This window comes from Schistocerca gregaria, chromosome 6 (genome assembly GCF_023897955.1).
Source record: "Schistocerca gregaria isolate iqSchGreg1 chromosome 6, iqSchGreg1.2, whole genome shotgun sequence".
Lineage (NCBI taxonomy): Eukaryota > Metazoa > Arthropoda > Insecta > Orthoptera > Acrididae > Schistocerca > Schistocerca gregaria.
In genome coordinates this window covers 18,080,040-18,104,968 of record NC_064925.1, presented here as the reverse complement: position 1 = coordinate 18,104,968, position 24,929 = coordinate 18,080,040, and the positions used below count along the sequence as shown (strand labels likewise).

The 24,929-nt window shown below is 27.1% G+C and overlaps 2 long non-coding RNA genes across 2 annotated transcripts in view; both read left to right on the top strand.

The window, feature by feature from the left end:
• The window catches only part of LOC126278629 (uncharacterized), an 85,623-nt gene that overhangs the window by 36,332 nt on the left and 24,362 nt on the right, over positions 1–24,929 (top strand). The window lies entirely within an intron of this gene.
• On the top strand, positions 791–17,663 carry LOC126278633 (uncharacterized). The gene is made up of 2 exons (XR_007550741.1): positions 791–1,526; positions 17,081–17,663. It is a non-coding gene; the product is annotated as an uncharacterized LOC126278633 (long non-coding RNA).

The following is a 24,929-nucleotide window of genomic DNA, read 5'->3' as shown; positions in this document are numbered from 1 at the left end:
ATTATTTAAGCAAATAAATTTATTTTTCATAAATCAAATTTATTCAGCCAGAAATATAAAAACCGAAATTAAATTCATAATATTCTTATCTTTATTATCTTTAGGTGGACTACCACCATTCCTTGGATTCTTACCAAAATGAATTGTAATACAATCATTAATAGAAAACAATATAACAACTATTATAACTATTATAGTTGTATTAACTACAATTACACTCTACTACTATATACGTATTAGATTCTCAGCTCTAATTATATCATACACAGAAAATTCGTGATCTATAAAGATAAAGTCCCAAAAATCAAGAATCATTCTTCCTATAACAGTAATAATTTCAACAATAGGATTGATTTCCACATCAACCTTAATTTCATTATACTAAGGACTTAAGTTAATCAAACTAATAACCTTCAAAGTTATAATTAAAAGAATAATCTTTTAGGCCTTAGTAAAATTTTTCACCTCTAGAATTGCAGTCTAGAATCATAATTGAATATAAGACCTAAATATGATAAGAGAGAAAACATCTCATAAGTAGATTTACAGTCTACCACCTAAAATTCAGCCATCTTACCGCAAAAATGATTATTCTCAACAAACCATAAGGACATTGGTACTTTATACTTCATATTTGGAGCATGAGCAGGAATAGTAGGAACATCAATAAGAATACTTATTCGTGCTGAACTTGGCCAACCCGGATCTCTAATTGGGGATGACCAGATTTATAATGTTATTATTACAGCTCACGCATTCGTAATAATTTTCTTTATAGTAATACCTATTATAATTGGTGGATTTGGTAATTGACTTGTTCCACTAATAATTGGTGCACCAGATATAGCATTTCCACGAATAAATAATATAAGTTTTTGATTACTACCACCTTCACTAACCCTTCTTCTTACATCTTCTATAGTAGATAATGGTGCTGGTACAGGATGAACAGTTTACCCTCCTCTAGCAGGAGCTATTGCACACGGGGGTGCATCTGTAGATCTAGCTATTTTTTCACTGCACTTAGCAGGTGTATCATCTATTCTTGGTGCAGTGAATTTCATTACAACAGCAATTAATATACGATCAGGAAGTATAACTTTAGATCAAACACCTTTATTTGTATGATCTGTAGCTATTACAGCATTACTTCTCCTTCTTTCACTTCCAGTTTTAGCAGGAGCTATTACTATATTATTAACAGATCGAAATTTAAATACATCATTCTTTGACCCTGCAGGAGGGGGTGACCCAATTCTATATCAACATCTATTTTGATTCTTTGGACACCCAGAAGTTTATATTTTAATTCTACCGGGGTTCGGAATTATTTCACATATTGTATGTCAAGAAAGAGGAAAAATTGAATCATTTGGAACATTAGGTATAATTTATGCTATACTATCAATTGACTAATAGGATTTATTGTATGAGCACATCATATATTTACAGTAGGAATGGATGTTGACACACGAGCATATTTTACATCAGCAACAATAATTATTGCTGTACCTACAGGAATTAAGGTATTTAGATGATTAGCTACATTATATGGAACTAAATTCAAGTTCAATCCACCATTATTATGAGCTCTAGGATTTATTTTCCTATTTACAATTGGTGGATTAACAGGATTAGTATTAGCAAATTCATCACTTGATATTGTATTACATGATACATATTATGTAGTAGCCCACTTTCATTATGTATTATCTATAGGAGCAGTATTTGCAATTATAGGAGGTGTCATTCAATGATATCCACTATTTACAGGATTAACTATAAATAATACATGATTAAAAATCCAATTTACAATTATATTCATTGGAGTAAATTTAACATTCTTTCCTCAACACTTCCTAGGATTAGCAGGAATACCTCGACGATACTCTGACTACCCAGACGCATATACATCATGAAACGTAGTATCAAGAATTGGGTCTACAATTTCTAATGTAGGAATCATTATATTCATTGTAATTATATGAGAAAGAATGATTACAAACCGAGCAATTATATTTAGAGCTAACATAAGAAGATCAACAGAATGACTACAAAATAACCCTCCTGCAGAACATAGTTACTCAGAATTACCATTAATCTCTAGATTCTAATATGGCAGATTAGTGCAGTAGATTTAAGCTCTACAAATAAAGGGTTGACCTTTTATTAGAAAATATTTATTAATGGCAACATGATCAAATTTATCTCTTCAAGATGGAGCCATTAATGGAGCAATTATCATTCTTTCATGATCATACTATGGTCGTATTATTATTAATTACAGTAAATGTAGGTTATGCCCTAAGTTATATATTATTTATTGCCTATACTAACCGTAATATACTTCATGGACATTTAATTGAAACAATCTGAACAGCTTTACCAGCAATTACATTAATTTTTATTGCCCTTCCATCATTACGACTATTATATTTACTTGATGATTCAGTAGATGCAATAATTACAATTAAAACCATTGGACGACAATGATATTGAAGATATGAATATTCAGACTTCATAGACGTAGAATTTGACACTTATATAACACCAGAACAAGACCTAGAAAATGATGGATTCCGACTACTAGATGTAGATAACCGAACAATCCTACCAATAAATACAGAAGTACGAGTATTAACAAGAGCATCAGATGTTCTACACTCATGAGCAGTTCCTGCATTAGGGGTTAAAATTGATGCAACGTCAGGTCGGTTAAATCAAGGAACATTCACAATAAATCGACCTGGATTATTCTTTGGACAATGCTCAGAAATCTGTGGAGCAAACCACAGATTTATACCAATTGTAATTGAAAGAACTTCAGTAAATTTATTTATTAAGTGATTATCTAAGATAATTTAAGGAGTTAGTTAAAATAAATAACATTAGAGTGTCAATCTAAAGTAACTAAAAAAAATTAGTACACCTTGAAATTCATCAGATGACTGAAAGTAAGTAATGGTCTCCTAAACCAAATAATAGTAAATTAACGACTACTTCTGATGGGGAAATTATATCCAAATCCCTCAAATATCCCCTCTTATATGATTCTCACTATTCATTATATTTTCAGCTACATTAATCTTGTTTAATCAAATAAACTTCTTCTCATTTAAACCTAACCTTATTAAAAGAGCAGAAAAAGGAACAATTGAAATAAAAAACTTAAATTGAAAATGATAACAAATCTATTCTCAACATTTGACCCATCAACTAACATCTTTAATTTATCATTAAATTGAACTAGAACATTTCTAGGACTATTATTAATCCCATCACTATTTTGACTTACACCATCACGAATTAACATTATCTGAAATAAACTAAATTTAACCTTACATAATGAATTTAAAACACTTCTTGGACCAAAATCATTTAATGGAACAACATTCATTTTCATCTCAATTTTTATTATAATATTATTTAACAATTTCATAGGATTATTCCCTTATATTTTTACTAGAACAAGACATTTAGCATTAACATTTGCAATTGCCCTACCTATATGGCTAAGATTTATATTATTTGGATGAATTAACCATACTAATCATATATTTACACACCTTGTACCACAAGGTACACCGCCTGCATTAATATCATTTATAGTACTAATTGAAACAATTAGTAATGTTATTCGACCAGGTACATTAGCAGTACGGTTGGCAGCAAATATAATTGCAGGACACTTATTATTAACCTTATTAGGAAACACAGGACCATCTATAGCAATAAACTTAATCTCATTACTAATTATTGGACAAATACTTCTATTAATTCTAGAATCAGCAGTAGCAATAATTCAAGCCTATGTTTTCTCAATTCTAAGAACTCTATATTCTAGAGAAGTATATTAAACCTATGTTAACAACTCACTCAAACCACCCATTCCACTTAGTAGACTATAGACCTTGACCATTAACAGGAGCAATTGGAGCAATAGTCCTAGTATCAGGACTAGCAAAATGATTCCACCTATTTAATATTAACTTATTCATAATTGGATTTGGAATTACCCTACTAACTATAATTCAATGATGACGAGATGTAGTACGAGAAGGAACATATCAAGGATTACATACAGGATTTGTATCAATTGGATTACGATGAGGAATAATTTTATTTATTGCATCAGAGGTATTATTTTTCGTTTCTTTTTTTTGAGCATTCTTTAGAAGAAGATTAGCACCAACAATTGAACTAGGAATACTATGACCTCCAATAGGAATTCAACCCTTTAACCCTATACAAATTCCATTACTTAATACAGCTATTCTTTTAGCATCAGGAGTAACAGTAACATGAGCACATCATAGTTTAATGGAATCTATTCATACTCAAGCACTACAAGGATTATTCTTCACAGTGTTATTAGGACTATACTTTACAATACTTCAAGCATATGAATATTGAGAAGCACCTTTTACCATTGCAGATGCAGTTTATGGATAAACATTCTTTGTTGCAACAGGATTCCATGGTTTACACGTAATTATTGGAACAATCTTTTTATCAACATGTCTACTTCGACACTCAATAAATCAATTTTCACCAAGACATCACTTTGGATTTGAAGCAGCAGCATGATACTGACACTTCGTAGACGTAGTATGATTATTCTTATATATCTCTATTTATTGATGAGGTAGATAATTGTTTTTCTAGTATAAATAGTACATTTGACTTCCAATCAGAAAGCTTGATATAAATCAAGAAAAACAATTCTAATTCTATCAACAAGAGTTTTCATTAGATTTATTATTCCAATAATTGTTATAATCCTGGCAACAACACTATCAAAAAAATTAATTAATGATCGAGAAAAAAGATCACCATTTGAATGTGGGTTTGATCCAAAAAGATCAGCACGAATACCATTCTCAATACGATTCTTCCTAATCGCAGTAATCTTTTTAATTTTTGATGTAGAAATTGCACTAATTCTACCAATTGTAATTATTTTTAAAACTTCAGACATTATAATCTGAACAGTATCAACAATATTTTTTATTCTAGTTCTATTAGGAGGACTATACCATGAATGAAACCAAGGAGCATTACAATGAGCAGAATAAAGGGTTGTAGTTAAATATAACATTTGGGTTGCATTCAAAAAGTATTGATATTATCAATCAACCTTAAATAGAATAAGAAGCGAAATATTGCAGTCAGTTTCGACCTGAAAGATTGGTATGTACTACCCTTATTCTTATTAATTGAAGCCAAAAAGAGGCGTATTACTGTTAATAATATAATTGAACTATAATAGTTCCAATTAAGGAAATGTAAAGCCAATATGAAAGCTGCTAACTTTTTATATTAGCGGTTAAACTCCGTTAACATTTCTAAAATTTATATAGTTTAAATAAAACATTACATTTTCACTGTAAAAATAATATATCTATATTTATAAATACTTAAAAGTAAAAATACTTCCTTAACATCTTCAGTGTCACGCTCTAATTATAAGCTATTTAAGTAAACGAAAAACAATATTACCAAAATAAATATTCAAAAAATAAAAGTAAAAAGATAAATCTTGAAATTAGAATCATATCAACCTTGAATATAACCAATTAAATAAATAAATAATCTATATAAACCTTGACCACCAAGTAATTCACCTCAACCATAATCAAATGACTTAGATGAATAATAACCTATTTTTAAAGGAATATATCTAATAAACTTAGTTGAAAGAAAAGGTATAAATCATATAGAACCAGCAAATCTAACAAAAGAAAGTATACTTAAAGAAAATAAATTATGAGAAAAATCAAAATTAGAAATAAGATAACCTAAATAAGCACCTAAAATAACAACTGTAATAGTTAAAAACTTTAAATAATAAGGTAAAGCAATCACATGAGGAATAGGAAAAATTAATCAAGATAAAAGACTACCACCAAAAACAGCAACAAACAATAGACCAATTATTCCAAATGAAATATAATAACCCTTATCATCAAAAGAAAATCTAGAATAAAAATTATTATCACCAGATATTGAATAATAAAACAAATGAAAAGAATAAGAAGCAGTTAAACCAGTAGAAAAAAAATAAAGAAAAAAAATTAAACAATTAATTCATCTTAAACAAACCATCTCAAGAATTAAATCCTTTGAATAAAATCCCGCTAAAAAAGGTATTCCACACAAAGATAAACTAGAAACATTAAAACAAACTGAAGTTAAAGGTATGAAATTAACAATTGATCCTATAAAACGAATATCCTGAGAATCCTTCAAATTATGAATTATTGAACCTGCACATATAAATAATAATGCCTTAAATAAAGCATGAGCCAATAAATGAAAAAATGCAAGCTTTGGATAACCTATAGCCAAAATTCTTATTATTAAACCAAGTTGTCTTAAAGTAGAAAGAGCAATAATCCTCTTTAAATCAAACTCAAAATTAGCGCCCAATCCAGCCATAAATATAGTTATACAACCAATTAAAAGTAAAAATCAACCACAATTATAAGTATCCAATATTGGTCTAAAACGAATTAATAAATAAACACCAGCAGTAACAAGAGTAGAAGAATGAACTAAAGCAGAAACAGGAGTAGGAGCTGCTATAGCAGCAGGAAGTCATGAAGAGAAAGGAATCTGAGCTCTCTTAGTTATAGCTGCTAAAACAATTATTATAGTAATGAGCTTTATTTCAAAAGAATTAGAAATAAAATCATAATAATAAATATAATTTCAACCACCAAAATTTAACATTCATGCAATAGAAATTAAAATAGCAACATCACCAATACGATTAGAAAGTGCAGTTAATATACCAGCACTATAAGATTTTACATTTTGATAATAAATAACTAAACAATAAGAAACTAAACCTAAACCATCTCAACCTAATAAAATTCTAATTAAATTAGGACTAATAATTAAAAAACCTATAGAAAGAATAAATATTAAAACAATAATAATAAAACGATTTATATTCTTTTCACCAGATATATAATCCTCTCTATAATAAATAACCAAAGAAGAAATATATATAACAAAAGATATAAAAATAAGAGATATTCAATCCAAAATTAAAGTTATAACAACTATAGAACCATTTAAATTGAAAAGCTCTCACTCAACAAAAACTCTATAATCAATTATTAAATAATAAATACCTAAAATAAAAATTATAGTTCTCGAAATAAACAAAGAAAAAAAACTCAAAGAACAAATAGAAAATAAATTCACGGCCTAAGATGAAAAACTTCATATCATTGATTCCACAAAACAATATTTTTAATTAAAATACTTAAGCAAACTAAACAAAGAAATATTCACCCTTTAAACAGAGAATATTTAAAGGCAATCAATGTAAAAGTAAAAGATGATATTCACGAAAATAACCAAGAGAACAAGTATAAACACCAGAATAATAATTCCCATGCTGAGAATAAGAATATATATACAAAGTATAAACAGCTCTAAAAAAAGATAAAAAAATCAAAGCAAAGAATCTAAAAGAAGATCAAGATATAATTCTATTTAATAATCTAATTTCACCTACCAAATTTAAAGAAGGAGGAGCAGCCATATTTGATGATCTTAAAAGAAATCATCATAAAGCCATTCCTGGCATCAAATTAATTATACCCTTGTTAATTAATAATCTTCGTCTACCTAAACGTTCATAAATAATATTAGATAAACAAAATAAACCAGAAGAACATAAACCATGACCAACCATTAGAGAAAGAGAACCTACACAACCTCATCAATTCATAGTCATCAATCCACCAATAACCATTCTTATATGAGCAACAGAAGAATATGCAATTAAAGACTTTAAATCAACCTGACGAAAACAAATAAATCTTACAATAACACCCCCAGATAAACCTAAAGACAATCAAAAATAATTAAACTTTAAACCCAAATAAGAAATAACCTTTATAACACGAAAAATACCATAACCACCTAACTCTACATGAGCCTTAGGAAGTCATAAATGAACCAAAAACATAGGTATCTCAACTAAAAAAGCCAAAATTATAAATACATAAAACATAAAATAATAAGAACCAAAATCAACCAATAAAGGAAAATATAAAGTATTAGAAAAATCATAAACCTTAAATAAAACTAATAATAAAGGTAATCTAGCAACCAAAGTATAAAAAATTAAATAAACACCAGCCTGCAAACGCTCAGGTTGATAACCCCAACCCACAATTAAAAGTAAAGTAGGAACTAATCTAGCCTCAAAAAAAATATAAAAAGAAAGAAGACTTAATCTAGCAAATGAACAATAAAGCATAATTATTAAAATCAAAACCATAAAAACAAAAAAATTAGAATGATATGAACTTAAATAAACTGAACCTCTAGCAGTGATTATTAAAGAACAAATCCAAAAACTAAGTAAAATTAAACTAAAAGAAAAATAATCATTACCAAAATAATATCTAATTATATTCAAATCAGCATATGAATAAACACAAATTATAAAAACAAAACCCGACAGAAACATTAAAGAATGAACCAACCATCAACAATTATTTAATAAACAAAGAGGGATCAAAAAATAGTTATAAATAAATACTTTAACATAAAGATAAACCAAAAGAATTAAAAAAATCATTACCATGAGAACGAATTATTGAAACTAAAATAGAAAGACCTAAAGCACCCTCACAAACAGAAAAAACTAAAAAAATAACAGGAAAAAAATAATCATAATCAAACTCAATAAGAAAAACAATAACTAACATAAATAAAGAAAGAACAATATATTCTAATCTCAAAAGAACCATTAATAAATGTTTACGTTTAGAAGAAAAAACATAAACACCAGCAAAATAAATCAATAAAGAAGTAAAAATAGAGAATATAAACATTAGTTTTAATAGTTTAAAAAAACGCCGGTCTTGTAAACCGGAAATAAGTCCAGCCCCCACTTTTAAAACTTCAGAGGTGGAAAAGCTTCCATCATCGGTCCCCAAAACCGGTTTTTTAAATAAACTAACCCCTGAAATGATCAAAATAATAATTATATCATTATCAAATGTAATAAATATTAATTTTATTAAATTAATACACCGAATATCAATAATGCGTTTTTATTATCCTTCAAACCTTCCTAGTTGGATTAATAACAGGAACAATAATAGAAAGATATTGATTATCATATATTTTATTTTTAACATTTCTTGGTGGTATACTAGTATTATTTATTTACATTACAAGAATTGCATCAAACGAAATATTTCAGCCTAAATCAATCACTATAATTATTACATTAATAATGTGAGTATTTATCATATTAATATTAATTATTCTAGATATATCTATATTTATAGACTTTTTCAAAAACACCGAAACTATAAATATTGATAATTCAATCAATTATCAAGAAATAACAATATCTTTAGAAAAATTATATAATAGACCAACATTCATTATTACAATAATAATAATAATTCATTTATTTTTAGCACTACTAGCAGTTGTTAAAATCACCAATATTAATCAGGGACCTATTCGTAAAATAAGATAATTACTAATGAATAAACCCTTATGATTAAGACATCCTTTAATTAAAATTATTAATAACTCTTTAATTGACTTACCTGCCCAAACAAATATTTCATTTTGATGAAATTTTGGATCACTATTAGGGTTATGTTTGGTAATTCAAATCGTAACTGGACTATTTTTAGCTATACATTATACATCAAATATTGAAATAGCATTCAGTAGTGTAGTACACATCTGCCGAGACGTAAATAATGGTTGAATTATCCGAACCTTACACGCAAATGGAGCATCTATATTTTTTATTTGTAATTACTTACATGTAGGACGGGGAATTTACTATGGATCTTATATATATGTACATACCTGAATAATTGGTACAGTGATTTTATTTTTAGTTATAGCAACTGCATTTATAGGATATGTCTTACCCTGAGGCCAAATATCTTTTTGAGGTGCAACAGTAATTACTAATTTATTATCAGCAATCCCATACTTAGGAACAGATTTAGTCCAATGAGTATGAGGAGGATTCGCTGTTGATAATGCAACATTAAATCGATTCTTCACATTCCATTTTGTATTACCATTTATTATTGCTGCTATAGCAGCAATTCATTTATTTTTTCTTCACCAAACAGGATCTAATAATCCTCTTGGAGTAAATGGAGATATTGAAAAAATTCCATTCCATCCATACTTTACCTTTAAGGATTCTATTACATTTGTAATAATAACATCATTATTAATTATACTATGTTTAATTAATCCTTACCTATTAGGAGATCCAGATAACTTTGTACCTGCCAACCCATTAGTAACACCAGTTCACATTCAACCAGAATGATATTTCCTATTTGCATATGCAATTCTACGATCTATCCCTAATAAGTTAGGAGGTGTTATTGCATTATTTTTATCAATTAGAATCTTAATAATTTTACCATTTTATAATAAAACACCATTCCGAGGCATTCAATTTTACCCTATTAATCAAATTTTATTCTGAATTATAGTAGTTGTTGTATGCTTACTAACGTGAATTGGTAAACGACCTGTTGAAGAACCTTATATTATAACAGGTCAAATCTTAACAATTATTTACTTCACATATTTTAATTAATGTCCATGTCGCAAATGCATGAGATAAATTAATTAAGGAATAAAGTTAATTAGCTTAGGAAAAGCATATGTTTTGAAAACATAAAATTAGAAGTTTAACTCTTCTATTAACTTTTCTCAAAAAATTTCACTAAACAAATGAGATAAATAAAATCTTTAAACCAACAAGGAAAATAAAAAAATTCAAAGATAAAGGTAAAAAACTTTTTCAAGCTAAGTACATTAATTTATCATAACGGAACCGTGGTAATGTTCCACAAACCCAAATAAAACCAAAAGATATAATAGCAAGCTTAATAAAAAATATAAAAGAATAAAAATCACCGCCCAAAAAAATTAAAGCCAATAACATTCTTATGAAGACAATTCTAGTATATTCAGCTAAAAAAATTAAAGTAAAACCACCCGCACCATACTCAATATTAAATCCTGAAACTAACTCAGATTCCCCTTCAGCAAAATCAAAAGGAGTACGATTAGTTTCAGCTAAGCAAGAAGCAAAACAAGCTAAAGCTAAAGGAAAAGCAATAATAATAAATCAACAATAAAGCTGATAGTTTATAAAATCAAACATATTAAAACTACCAATTAAAATAATTAAAGACAATAAAATTAAAGCTAAACTAACTTCGTAAGAAATTGTTTGAGCAACAGAACGAAGAGAACCTAATAATGAATAATTTGAATTAGGAGATCAACCAGCAATTATAACAGTATAAACACCTAATCTAGTACAACATAAAAAAAATAAAAATCCATAAGAAAAAGAACACATATAAGTTAAATAAGGAAAAATTACTCAAACGGCTAAAGAAATCATTAAATTAAAAACAGGGGAAAAATAATAAAGTAGGTAATTAGATATAATAGGAATTGGCTGCTCCTTACAAATTAACTTAATAGCATCTCTAAATGGCTGAGGAATTCCAACAAAACCTACCTTATTTGGACCCTTTCGAATCTGAATATAACCTAAAACCTTATGCTCTAATAAAGTTAAAAAGGCAACACTAATTAAAACACAAATAACCAATAAAAGAAAATTCAAAATAAATATAAATAAATCATAAAGTATCAATACTAGTTGTAGAAAAAATCTACATAAATGAATTCAAAATTCAACACATTAATCTGTCAAAATAGTAAATAAATTAATATTAATCAATATAACAAAAAATATTTTAACCATATGGTCCTTTCGTACTAATATGGATTAACAATCTTTGGATAGAAACCGACCTGGCTCACGCCGGTCTGAACTCAGATCATGTAAGAATTTAAAGGTCGAACAGACCTAATCATTGGGCTCCTGCACCCAAAATTTTTCTTAATCCAACATCGAGGTCGCAATCTGCTTTGTCGATATGAGCTCTCAAAAACAATTACGCTGTTATCCCTAAGGTAACTTAATCTTATGATCATAAATTTTGGATCAAAATAACAAACATAAATAAATGATATAATAATGAAGAGTTTATCTATTCTTCATGTCACCCCAACAAAACATCATCATTAAATATAGAAAGACAAACAAAAAACTATATAAAAGTAAAATGTCAAGCTCTATAGGGTCTTCTCGTCCTAAAGAAGAATTTAAGCCTTTTGACTCAAAAGTTAAATTCAAAAATTTATTAAGGGACAGTTGATTTCTCGTCAAGCCATTCATTCCAGCCACTAATTAAGAGACTAATGATTATGCTACCTTTGCACGGTCAAAATACCGCGGCTCTTTAAAAATACGCTCAGTGAGCAGGCCAGACCTCAAAATATAAACAAGAGGACATGTTTTTGATAAACAGGTGGAAATCAATTTTGCCTAGTTCCTTATAATAAGTTCACAAGGTAAAAATTTCATACAAATAAATATACTAATTCTATCATTATTACAAAAATTTTAAAATTAAATTAATAATCTTAATAAAAAACCTAAAATATTTATAAAATCAAAATAAAAAATAATGAACTAAAACGTAATCTTAAAGATAGCTGGTTTAAAGCTCACTATTATATTTCTATAAAATAAATTATAGGTTATTAACTTCAAAGCTTATCCCTTAAAGAATAAATAAGTTAATATTTTTACTTAAAAAATTAAATAAAAACAAATAACTTTAAAAAATTAAATTTTTTGTTAAGAAACTAGATATCTTGGGAAACGATTAACATCTCATTTCTATAAATAATTTAATAATAATTATGATACATTAACTATAACTTATTTATAAATCAACCCAAATCGAGACAAGTAAAATAAATACTAAAATTTTGATAAACCCTGATACAAAAGGTACAATAAATAAAATCTACTTAAAAAAATTTAAAATAATATTTCATAAAACACTTACATTACCAATAAACTTTAATTTAAAAAATCAATTCTATAAAATATACTAAGACAAAAATACAATTAAATTATTTATATTAAATAATTAAATAAACAAAAAATAAATATAATAAAATAAATAATCAAGATATCCTGATTTGCACAGAAAAATTTTCAGTGTAAATGAAACACTTTACTAATAAGTTATATCTTGAAACTCTTCCTAGATACACTTTCCAGTACATCTACTATGTTACGACTTATCTCATATAAATTGAAGCTACTTTAAAATAAAATAGAATAATCAATAATGAGAGCGACGGGCGATGTGTACACATCTCAGAGCCAATATCAGTTAAATTAAATAAATTAAATTACTATCAAATCCACCTTCATTAACAGTATTTCACTATCAAATCCGTTATAAACAAAAATCTATTGTAACCCACTTCCTCTTAACTATAAGCTGCACCTTGACCTGAAATATTTTATAATTATAAATCTTGAGAATTATAACTCTAAAAAGACTCTCTGATAACGGAGATATACAAACAAATAAATTAAGTAGAGTAAATCGTGTATTATCAATCATGGGGTAGGTTCCTCTGAATGGAATGAGATACCGCCAAATTCTTTGGGTTTAAAGACCTTAACTAATAGTACCCTGGTAAATATAATTAACATTTAAAATAATAGGGTATGTAATCCTAGTTTATTATTTAAATTTCACAGATTCAGAAAAAGGGCCAAGAATAAATTTTAACATTTCACCTTACAAATTTATATTTCAACCCTAATAATATAAACAACTGTTTTAACCAATAATATTCACTTGTATCAATCGTATAACCGCAGCTGCTGGCACGAATTATGCCGATACTAAATCAATTGCTAAATCCAAAATCACTTGATAATTAAATCAAATTACTGCAAAAAGAACATTTAGTCTAACAAAACTTACATATAATACAAAGAAAAAGTGAATAAACAAGCAAGAATAAAACTTTTAAAAATAATAAATAAGAAAATTTTAAATCTATTAATTCAGGAAAAAATAAAAGATTCAAATATTTAAAGAAAAAAAAGAAAAAAACCACAAACATTAACAAAAAAAAAGAAACGCCCCTATGTATGACCACAACAACTTCTCTATTATATATAATTAAAGATTAATATGGAACATGTATAGCAATAAATGTATTATATTCTTTCTTATTTAATCTTTCTTTTCACTAATAAATAAAGAAAGATTAAATAATATAATAAATATATTTTATACAATTATGTAATTTAATATAATATGTTATTAATATGAATTCTTTTTTTATATTAAGTTAACTTTCATATATATTAGTTAAATAATCTAATTATAGATAATTTACATAATTATATTATTATAATTAATATAATTATTTATATTAATTATAATATATTATATTTAAATTAATAATTTTATTTATTATATCCAATTATAATAATATTAAATATTAAATTACATATTATTATATATATTATATTATAATAACCTATTTTAAGCTAAAAACATAAGTAGCTATAATCCTAGGTAAATAATTGCATTAAAATAATCAATTGATAATGGTAAAATGAACTTATAATACTTTAATTTCAATTAAATGTAATATATTAATATAAATTATTTATTATATATATATATAAAAAAATAAAATGAGCAGGATAAATTAATCCTAATTAAACAAAATAATACATAAAAGAATTTCAAAAAAAACTTTCGATTTATATATTAAAAAAATGAAGTGCCTGATTAAAGGGTTACCTTGATAGGGTAAATAAAGTAAATAAAATTACCTTCATTAAAATTACATAAGATAGAATGAAACTACCTCCTTTAGTATCAAAAACTAACGTGCATCATACACCTTAATGTAAAAAGGTAAGCTAAACAAGCTAATGGGTTCATACCCCATTTATAGAGGTATCAATCCTCTCCTTTTTAATGACCAACAACTCTACAAAACTTCTCTTCCTATCAACATTAATGATAGGAACGATCCTGTCCATTTCATCAAATTCCTGATTTGGGGTTTGAATAGGACTTGAGATCAACTTACTTTCATTTATTCCGCTCCTAACAAGAAATAAAAATATAATAATAAATGAATCATCAATTAAATATTTTATTGTCCAAGCAATAACTTCGACAATATTATTATTTTCAATTTTGCTGATTCAAATAAAATATCCCATGGGATGGGAAACAGAATTTATCCCATCAATAATAATTAGATCTAGACTATTATTAAAGATTGGAGCTGCACCTTTCCATTTCTGATTTCCAGAAGTTATAGGAGCATCAAGATGAAATAATTGTTTAACATTAATAACATGACAAAAAATCGCCCCAATAATGGTCTTATCTTATTGTATTCAATTAAGAACTTTTATTTGAACAATTATTATCTTAAGAATTATTATTGGGGCAATAGGAGGTTTAAATCAAACATCCTTACGACAACTTTTAGCATATTCATCAATCAGACATCTAGGTTGAATAATTAGATCATTAACAGTCAGAGAAAACATCTGAGAACTATACTTCATTATTTACTCACTATTAAGATTAATTATAGTTTTATTATTTAAGCAAATAAATTTATTTTTCATAAATCAAATTTATTCAGCCAGAAATATAAAAACCGAAATTAAATTCATAATATTCTTATCTTTATTATCTTTAGGTGGACTACCACCATTCCTTGGATTCTTACCAAAATGAATTGTAATACAATCATTAATAGAAAACAATATAACAACTATTATAACTATTATAGTTGTATTAACTACAATTACACTCTACTACTATATACGTATTAGATTCTCAGCTCTAATTATATCATACACAGAAAATTCGTGATCTATAAAGATAAAGTCCCAAAAATCAAGAATCATTCTTCCTATAACAGTAATAATTTCAACAATAGGATTGATTTCAACATCAACCTTAATTTCATTATACTAAGGACTTAAGTTAATCAAACTAATAACCTTCAAAGTTATAATTAAAAGAATAATCTTTTAGGCCTTAGTAAAATTTTACACCTCTAGAATTGCAGTCTAGAATCATAATTGAATATAAGACCTAAATATGATAAGAGAGAAAACATCTCATAAGTAGATTTACAGTCTACCACCTAAAATTCAGCCATCTTACCGCAAAAATGATTATTCTCAACAAACCATAAGGACATTGGTACTTTATACTTCATATTTGGAGCATGAGCAGGAATAGTAGGAACATCAATAAGAATACTTATTCGTGCTGAACTTGGCCAACCCGGATCTCTAATTGGGGATGACCAGATTTATAATGTTATTATTACAGCTCACGCATTCGTAATAATTTTCTTTATAGTAATACCTATTATAATTGGTGGATTTGGTAATTGACTTGTTCCACTAATAATTGGTGCACCAGATATAGCATTTCCACGAATAAATAATATAAGTTTTTGATTACTACCACCTTCACTAACCCTTCTTCTTACATCTTCTATAGTAGATAATGGTGCTGGTACAGGATGAACAGTTTACCCTCCTCTAGCAGGAGCTATTGCACACGGGGGTGCATCTGTAGATCTAGCTATTTTTTCACTGCACTTAGCAGGTGTATCATCTATTCTTGGTGCAGTGAATTTCATTACAACAGCAATTAATATACGATCAGAAAGTATAACTTTAGATCAAACACCTTTATTTGTATGATCTGTAGCTATTACAGCATTACTTCTCCTTCTTTCACTTCCAGTTTCAGCAGGAGCTATTACTATATTATTAACAGATCTAAATTTAAATACATCATTCTTTGACCCTGCAGGAGGGGGTGACCCAATTCTATATCAACATCTATTTTGATTCTTTGGACACCCAGAAGTTTATATTTTAATTCTACCGGGGTTCGGAATTATTTCACATATTGTATGTCAAGAAAGAGGAAAAATTGAATCATTTGGAACATTAGGTATAATTTATGCTATACTATCAATTGGACTAATAGGATTTATTGTATGAGCACATCATATATTTACAGTAGGAATGGATGTTGACACACGAGCATATTTTACATCAGCAACAATAATTATTGTTGTACCTACAGGAATTAAGGTATTTAGATTATTAGCTACATTATATGGAACTAAATTCAAGTTCAATCCACCATTATTATGAGCTCTAGGATTTATTTTCCTATTTACAATTGGTGGATTAACAGGATTAGTATTAGCAAATTCATCACTTGATATTGTATTACATGATACATATTATGTAGTAGCCCACTTTCATTATGTATTATCTATAGGAGCAGTATTTGCAATTATAGGAGGTGTCATTCAATGATATCCACTATTTACAGGATTAACTATAAATAATACATGATTAAAAATCCAATTTACAATTATATTCATTGGAGTAAATTTAACATTCTTTCCTCAACACATCCTAGGATTAGCAGGAATACCTCGACGATACTCTGACTACCCAGACGCATATACATCATGAAACGTAGTATCAAGAATTGGGTCTACAATTTCTATTGTAGGAATCATTATATTCATTGTAATTATATGAGAAAGAATGATTACAAACCGAGCAATTATATTTAGAGCTAACATAAGAAGATCAACAGAATGACTACAAAATAACCCTCCTGCAGAACATAGTTACTCAGATTTACCATTAATCTCTAGATTCTAATATGGCAGATTAGTGCAGTAGATTTAAGCTCTACAAATAAAGGTTTGACCTTTTATTAGAAAATATTTATTAATGGCAACATGATCAAATTTATCTCTTCAAGATGGAGCTTCACCATTAATGGAGCAATTATCATTCTTTCATGATCATACTATGGTCGTATTATTATTAATTACAGTAAATGTAGGTTATGCCCTAAGTTATATATTATTTATTGCCTATACTAACCGTAATATACTTCATGGACATTTAATTGAAACAATCTGAACAGCTTTACCAGCAATTACATTAATTTTTATTGCCCTTCCATCATTACGACTATTATATTTACTTGATGATTCAGTAGATGCAATAATTACAATTAAAACCATTGGACGACAATGATATTGAAGATATGAATATTCAGACTTCATAGACGTAGAATTTGACACTTATATAACACCAGAACAAGACCAAGAAAATGATGGATTCCGACTACTAGATGTAGATAACCGAACAATCCTACCAATAAATACAGAAGTACGAGTATTAACAAGAGCATCAGATTTTCTACACTCATGAGCAGTTCCTGCATTAGGGGTTAAAATTGATGCAACGCCAGGTCGGTTAAATCAAGGAACATTCACAATAAATCGACCTGGATTATTCTTTGGACAATGCTCAGAAATCTGTGGAGCAAACCACAGATTTATACCAATTGTAATTGAAAGAACTTCAGTAAATTTATTTATTAAGTGATTATCTAAGATAATTTAAGGAGTTAGTTAAAATAAATAACATTAGAGTGTCAATCTAAAGTAACGAAAAAAAATTAGTACACCTTGAAATTCATCAGATGACTGAAAGTAAGTAATGGTCTCTTAAACCAAATAATAGTAAATTAACGACTACTTCTGATGGGGAAATTATATCCAAATCCCTCAAATATCCCCTCTTGTATGATTCTCACTATTCATTATATTTTCAGCTACATTAATCTTGTTTAATCAAATAAACTTCTTCTCATTTAAACCTAACCTTATTAAAAGAGCAGAAAAAGGAACAATTGAAATAAAAAACTTAAATTGAAAATGATAACAAATCTATTCTCAACATTTGACCCATCAACTAACATCTTTAATTTATCATTAAATTGAACTAGAACATTTCTAGGACTATTATTAATCCCATCACTATTTTGACTTACACCATCACGCATTAACATTATCTGAAATAAACTAAATTTAACCTTACATAATGAATTTAAAACACTTCTTGGACCAAAATCATTTAATGGAACAACATTCATTTTCATCTCAATTTTTATTATAATATTATTTAACAATTTCATAGGATTATTCCCTTATATTTTTACTAGAACAAGACATTTAGCATTAACATTTGCAATTGCCCTACCTATATGGCTAAGATTTATATTATTTGGATGAATTAACCATACTAATCATATATTTACACACCTTGTACCAAAAGGTACACCACCTGCATTAATATCATTTATAGTACTAATTGAAACAATTAGTAATGTTATTCGACCAGGTACATTAGCAGTACGGTTGGCAGCAAATATAATTGCAGGACACTTATTATTAACCTTATTAGGAAACACAGGACCATCTATAGCAATAAACTTAATCTCATTACTAATTATTGGACAAATACTTCTATTAATTCTAGAATCAGCAGTAGCAATAATTCAAGCCTATGTTTTCTCAATTCTAAGAACTCTATATTCTAGAGAAGTATATTAAACCTATGTTAACAACTCACTCAAACCACCCATTCCACTTAGTAGACTATAGACCTTGACCATTAACAGGAGCAATTGGAGCAATAGTCCTAGTATCAGGACTAGCAAAATGATTCCACCTATTTAATATTAACTTATTCATAATTGGATTTGGAATTACCCTACTAACTATAATTCAATGATGACGAGATGTAGTACGAGAAGGAACATATCAAGGATTACATACAGGATTTGTATCAATTGGATTACGATGAGGAATAATTTTATTTATTGCATCAGAGGTATTATTTTTCGTTTCTTTTTTTTGAGCATTCTTTAGAAGAAGATTAGCACCAACAATTGAACTAGGAATACTATGACCTCCCATAGGAATTCAACCCTTTAACCCTATACAAATTCCATTACTTAATACAGCTATTCTTTTAGCATCAGGAGTAACAGTAACTTGAGCACATCATAGTTTAATGGAATCTAATCATACTCAAGCACTACAAGGATTATTCTTCACAGTGTTATTAGGACTATACTTTACAATACTTCATGCATATGAATATTGAGAAGCACCTTTTACCATTGCAGATGCAGTTTATGGATAAACATTCTTTGTTGCAACAGGATTCCATGGTTTACACGTAATTATTGGAACAATCTTTTTATCAACATGTCTACTTCGACACTCAATAAATCAATTTTCACCAAGACATCACTTTGGATTTGAAGCAGCAGCATGATACTGACACTTCGTAGACGTAGTATGATTATTCTTATATATCTCTATTTATTGATGAGGTAGATAATTGTTTTTCTAGTATAAATAGTACATTTGACTTCCAATCAGAAAGCTTGATATAAATCAAGAAAAACAATTCTAATTCTATCAACAAGAGTTTTCATTAGATTTATTATTCCAATAATTGTTATAATCCTGGCAACAACACTATCAAAAAAATTAATTAATGATCGAGAAAAAAGATCACCATTTGAATGTGGGTTTGATCCAAAAAGATCAGCACGAATACCATTCTCAATACGATTCTTCCTAATCGCAGTAATCTTTTTAATTTTTGATGTAGAAATTGCACTAATTCTACCAATTGTAATTATTTTTAAAACTTCAGACATTATAATCTGAACAGTATCAACAATATTTTTTATTCTAGTTCTATTAGGAGGACTATACCATGAATGAAACCAAGGAGCATTACAATGAGCAGAATAAAGGGTTGTAGTTAAATATAACATTTGGGTTGCATTCAAAAAGTATTGATATTATCAATCAACCTTAAATAGAATAAGAAGCGAAATATTGCAGTCAGTTTCGACCTGGAAGATTGGTATGTACTACCCTTATTCTTATTAATTGAAGCCAAAAAGAGGCGTATTACTGTTAATAATATAATTGAACTATAATAGTTCCAATTAAGGAAATGTAAAGCCAATATGAAAGCTGCTAACTTTTTATATTAGCGGTTAAACTCCGTTAACATTTCTAAAATTTATATAGTTTAAATAAAACATTACATTTTCACTGTAAAAATAATATATCTATATTTATAAATACTTAAAAGTAAAAATACTTCCTTAACATCTTCAGTGTCACGCTCTAATTATAAGCTATTTAAGTAAACGAAAAACAATATTACCAAAATAAATATTCAAAAAATAAAAGTTAAAAGATAAATCTTGAAATTAGAATCATATCAACCTTGAATATAACCAATTAAATAAATAAATAATCTATATAAACCTTGACCACCAAGTAATTCACCTCAACCATAATCAAATGACTTAGATGAATAATAACCTATTTTTAAAGGAATATATCTAATAAACTTAGTTGAAAGAAAAGGTATAAATCATATAGAACCAGCAAATCTAACAAAAGAAAGTATACTTAAAGAAAATAAATTATGAGAAAAATCAAAATTAGAAATAAGATAACCTAAATAAGCACCTAAAATAACAACTGTAATAGTTAAAAACTTTAAATAATAAGGTAAAGCAATCACATGAGGAACAGGAAAAATTAATCAAGATAAAAGACTACCACCAAAAACAGCAACAAACAATAGACCAATTATTCCAAATGAAATATAATAACCCTTATCATCAAAAGAAAATCTAGAATAAAAATTATTATCACCAGATATTGAATAATAAAACAAACGAAAAGAATAAGAAGCAGTTAAACCAGTAGAAAAAAAATAAAGAAAAAAAATTAAACAATTAATTCATCTTAAACAAACCATCTCAAGAATTAAATCCTTTGAATAAAATCCCGCTAAAAAAGGTATTCCACACAAAGATAAACTAGAAACATTAAAACAAACTGAAGTTAAAGGTATGAAATTAACAATTGATCCTATAAAACGAATATCCTGAGAATCCTTCAAATTATGAATTATTGAACCTGCACATATAAATAATAATGCCTTAAATAAAGCATGAGCCAATAAATGAAAAAATGCAAGCTTTGGATAACCTATAGCCAAAATTCTTATTATTAAACCAAGTTGTCTTAAAGTAGAAAGAGCAATAATCTTCTTTAAATCAAACTCAAAATTAGCGCCCAATCCAGCCATAAATATAGTTATACAACCAATTAAAAGTAAAAATCAACCACAATTATAAGTATCCAATATTGGTCTAAAACGAATTAATAAATAAACACCAGCAGTAACAAGAGTAGAAGAATGAACTAAAGCAGAAACAGGAGTAGGAGCTGCTATAGCAGCAGGAAGTCATGAAGAGAAAGGAATCTGACCTCTCTTAGTTATAGCTGCTAAAACAATTAATATAGTAATGAGCTTTATTTCAAAAGAATTAGAAATAAAATCATAATAATAAATATAATTTCAACCACCAAAATTTAACATTCATGCAATAGAAATTAAAATAGCAACATCACCAATACGATTAGAAAGTGCAGTTAATATACCAGCACTATAAGATTTTACATTTTGATAATAAATAACTAAACAATAAGAAACTAAACCTAAACCATCTCAACCTAATAAAATTCTAATTAAATTAGGACTAATAATTAAAAAACCTATAGAAAGAATAAATATTAAAACAATAATAATAAAACGATTTATATTCTTTTCACCAGATATATAATCCTCTCTATAATAAATAACCAAAGAAGAAATATATATAACAAAAGATATAAAAATAAGAGATATTCAATCCAAAATTAAAGTTATAACAACTATAGAACCATTTAAATTGAAAAGCTCTCACTCAACAAAAACTCTATAATCAATTATTAAATAATAAATACCTAAAATAAAAATTATAGTTCTCGAAATAAACAAAGAAAAAAAACTCAAAGAACAAATAGAAAATAAATTCATGGCCTAAGATGAAAAACTTCATATCATTGATTCCACAAAACAATATTTTTAATTAAAATACTTAAGCAAACTAAACAAAGAAATATTCACCCTTTAAACAGAGAATATTTAAAGGCAATCAATGTAAAAGTAAAAGATGATATTCACGAAAATAACCAAGAGAACAAGTATAAACACCAGAATAATAATTCCCATGCTGAGAATAAGAATATATATACAAAGTATAAACAGCTCTAAAGAAAGATAAAAAAATCAAAGCAAAGAATCTAAAAGAAGATCAAGATATAATTCTATTTAATAATCTAATTTCACCTACCAAATTTAAAGAAGGAGGAGCAGCCATATTTGATGATCTTAAAAGAAATCATCATAAAGCCATTCTTGGCATCAAATTAATTATACCCTTGTTAATTAATAATCTTCGTCTACCTAAACGTTCATAAGTAATATTAGATAAACAAAATAAACCAGAAGAACATAAACCATGACCAACCATTAGAGAAAGAGAACCTACACAACCTCATCAATTCAGAGTCATCAATCAACCAATAACCATTCTTATATGAGCAACAGAAGAATATGCAATTAAAGACTTTAAATCAACCTGACGAAAACAAATAAATCTTACAATAACACCCCCAGATAAACCTAAAGACAATCAAAAATAATTAAACTTTAAACCCAAATAAGACATAACCTTTATAACACGAAAAATACCATAACCACCTAACTTTAATAAAACACCAGCAAGAATTATTCTACCTGAAATAGGGGCCTCTACTTGAGCCTTAGGAAGTCATAAATGAACCAAAAACATAGGTATCTTAACTAAAAAAGCCAAAATTATAAATACATAAAACATAAAATAATAAGAACCAAAATCAACCAATAAAGGAAAATATAAAGTATTAGAAAAATCATAAACCTTAAATAAAACTAATAATAAAGGTAATCTAACAACCAAAGTATAAAAAATTAAATAAACACAAGCCTGCAAACGCTCAGGTTGATAACCCCAACCCAAAATTAAAAGTAAAGTAGGAACTAATCTAGCCTCAAAAAAAATATAAAAAGAAAGAAGACTTAATCTAGCAAATGAACAATAAAGCATAATTATTAAAATCAAAACCATAAAAACAAAAAATTAGAATGATATGAACTTAAATAAACTGAACCTCTAGCAGTGATTATTAAAGAACAAATCCAAAAACTAAGTAAAATTAAACTAAAAGAAAAATAATCAATACCAAAATAATATCTAATTATATTCAAATCAGCATATGAATAAACACAAATTATAAAAACAAAACCCGAAAGAAACATTAAAGAATGAACCAACCATCAACAATTATTTAATAAACAAAGTGGGATCAAAAAAATAGTTATAAATAAATACTTTAACATAAAGATAAACCAAAAGAATTAAAAAAATCATTACCATGAGAACGAATTATTGAAACTAAAATAGAAAGACCTAAAGCACCCTCACAAACAGAAAAAACTAAAAAAATAACAGGAAAGAAATAATCATAATCAAACTCAATAAGAAAAACAATAACTAACTTAAATAAAGAAAGAACAATATATTCTAATCTCAAAAGAACCATTAATAAATGTTTACGTTTAGAAGAAAAAACATAAACACCAGCAAAATAAATCAATAAAGAAGTAAAAATAGAGAATATAAACATTAGTTTTAATAGTTTAAAAAAAACGCCGGTCTTGTAAACCGGAAATAAGTCCAGCCCCCACTTTTAAAACTTCAGAGGTGGAAAAGCTTCCATCATCGGTCCCCAAAACCGGTATTTTAAATAAACTAACCCCTGAAATCATCAAAATAATAATTATATCATTATCAAATGTAATAAATATTAATTTTATTAAATTAAGACACCCAATATCAATAATGCTTTTTACTATCCTTCAAACCTTCCTAGTTGGATTAATAACAGGAACAATAATAGAAAGATATTGATTATCATATATTTTATTTTTAACATTTCTTGGTGGTATACTAGTATTATTAATTTACATTACAAGAATTGCATCAAACGAAATATTTCAGCCTAAATCAATCACTATAATTATTACATTAATAATGTGAGTATTTATCATATTAATATTAATTATTCTAGATATATCTATATTTATAGACTTT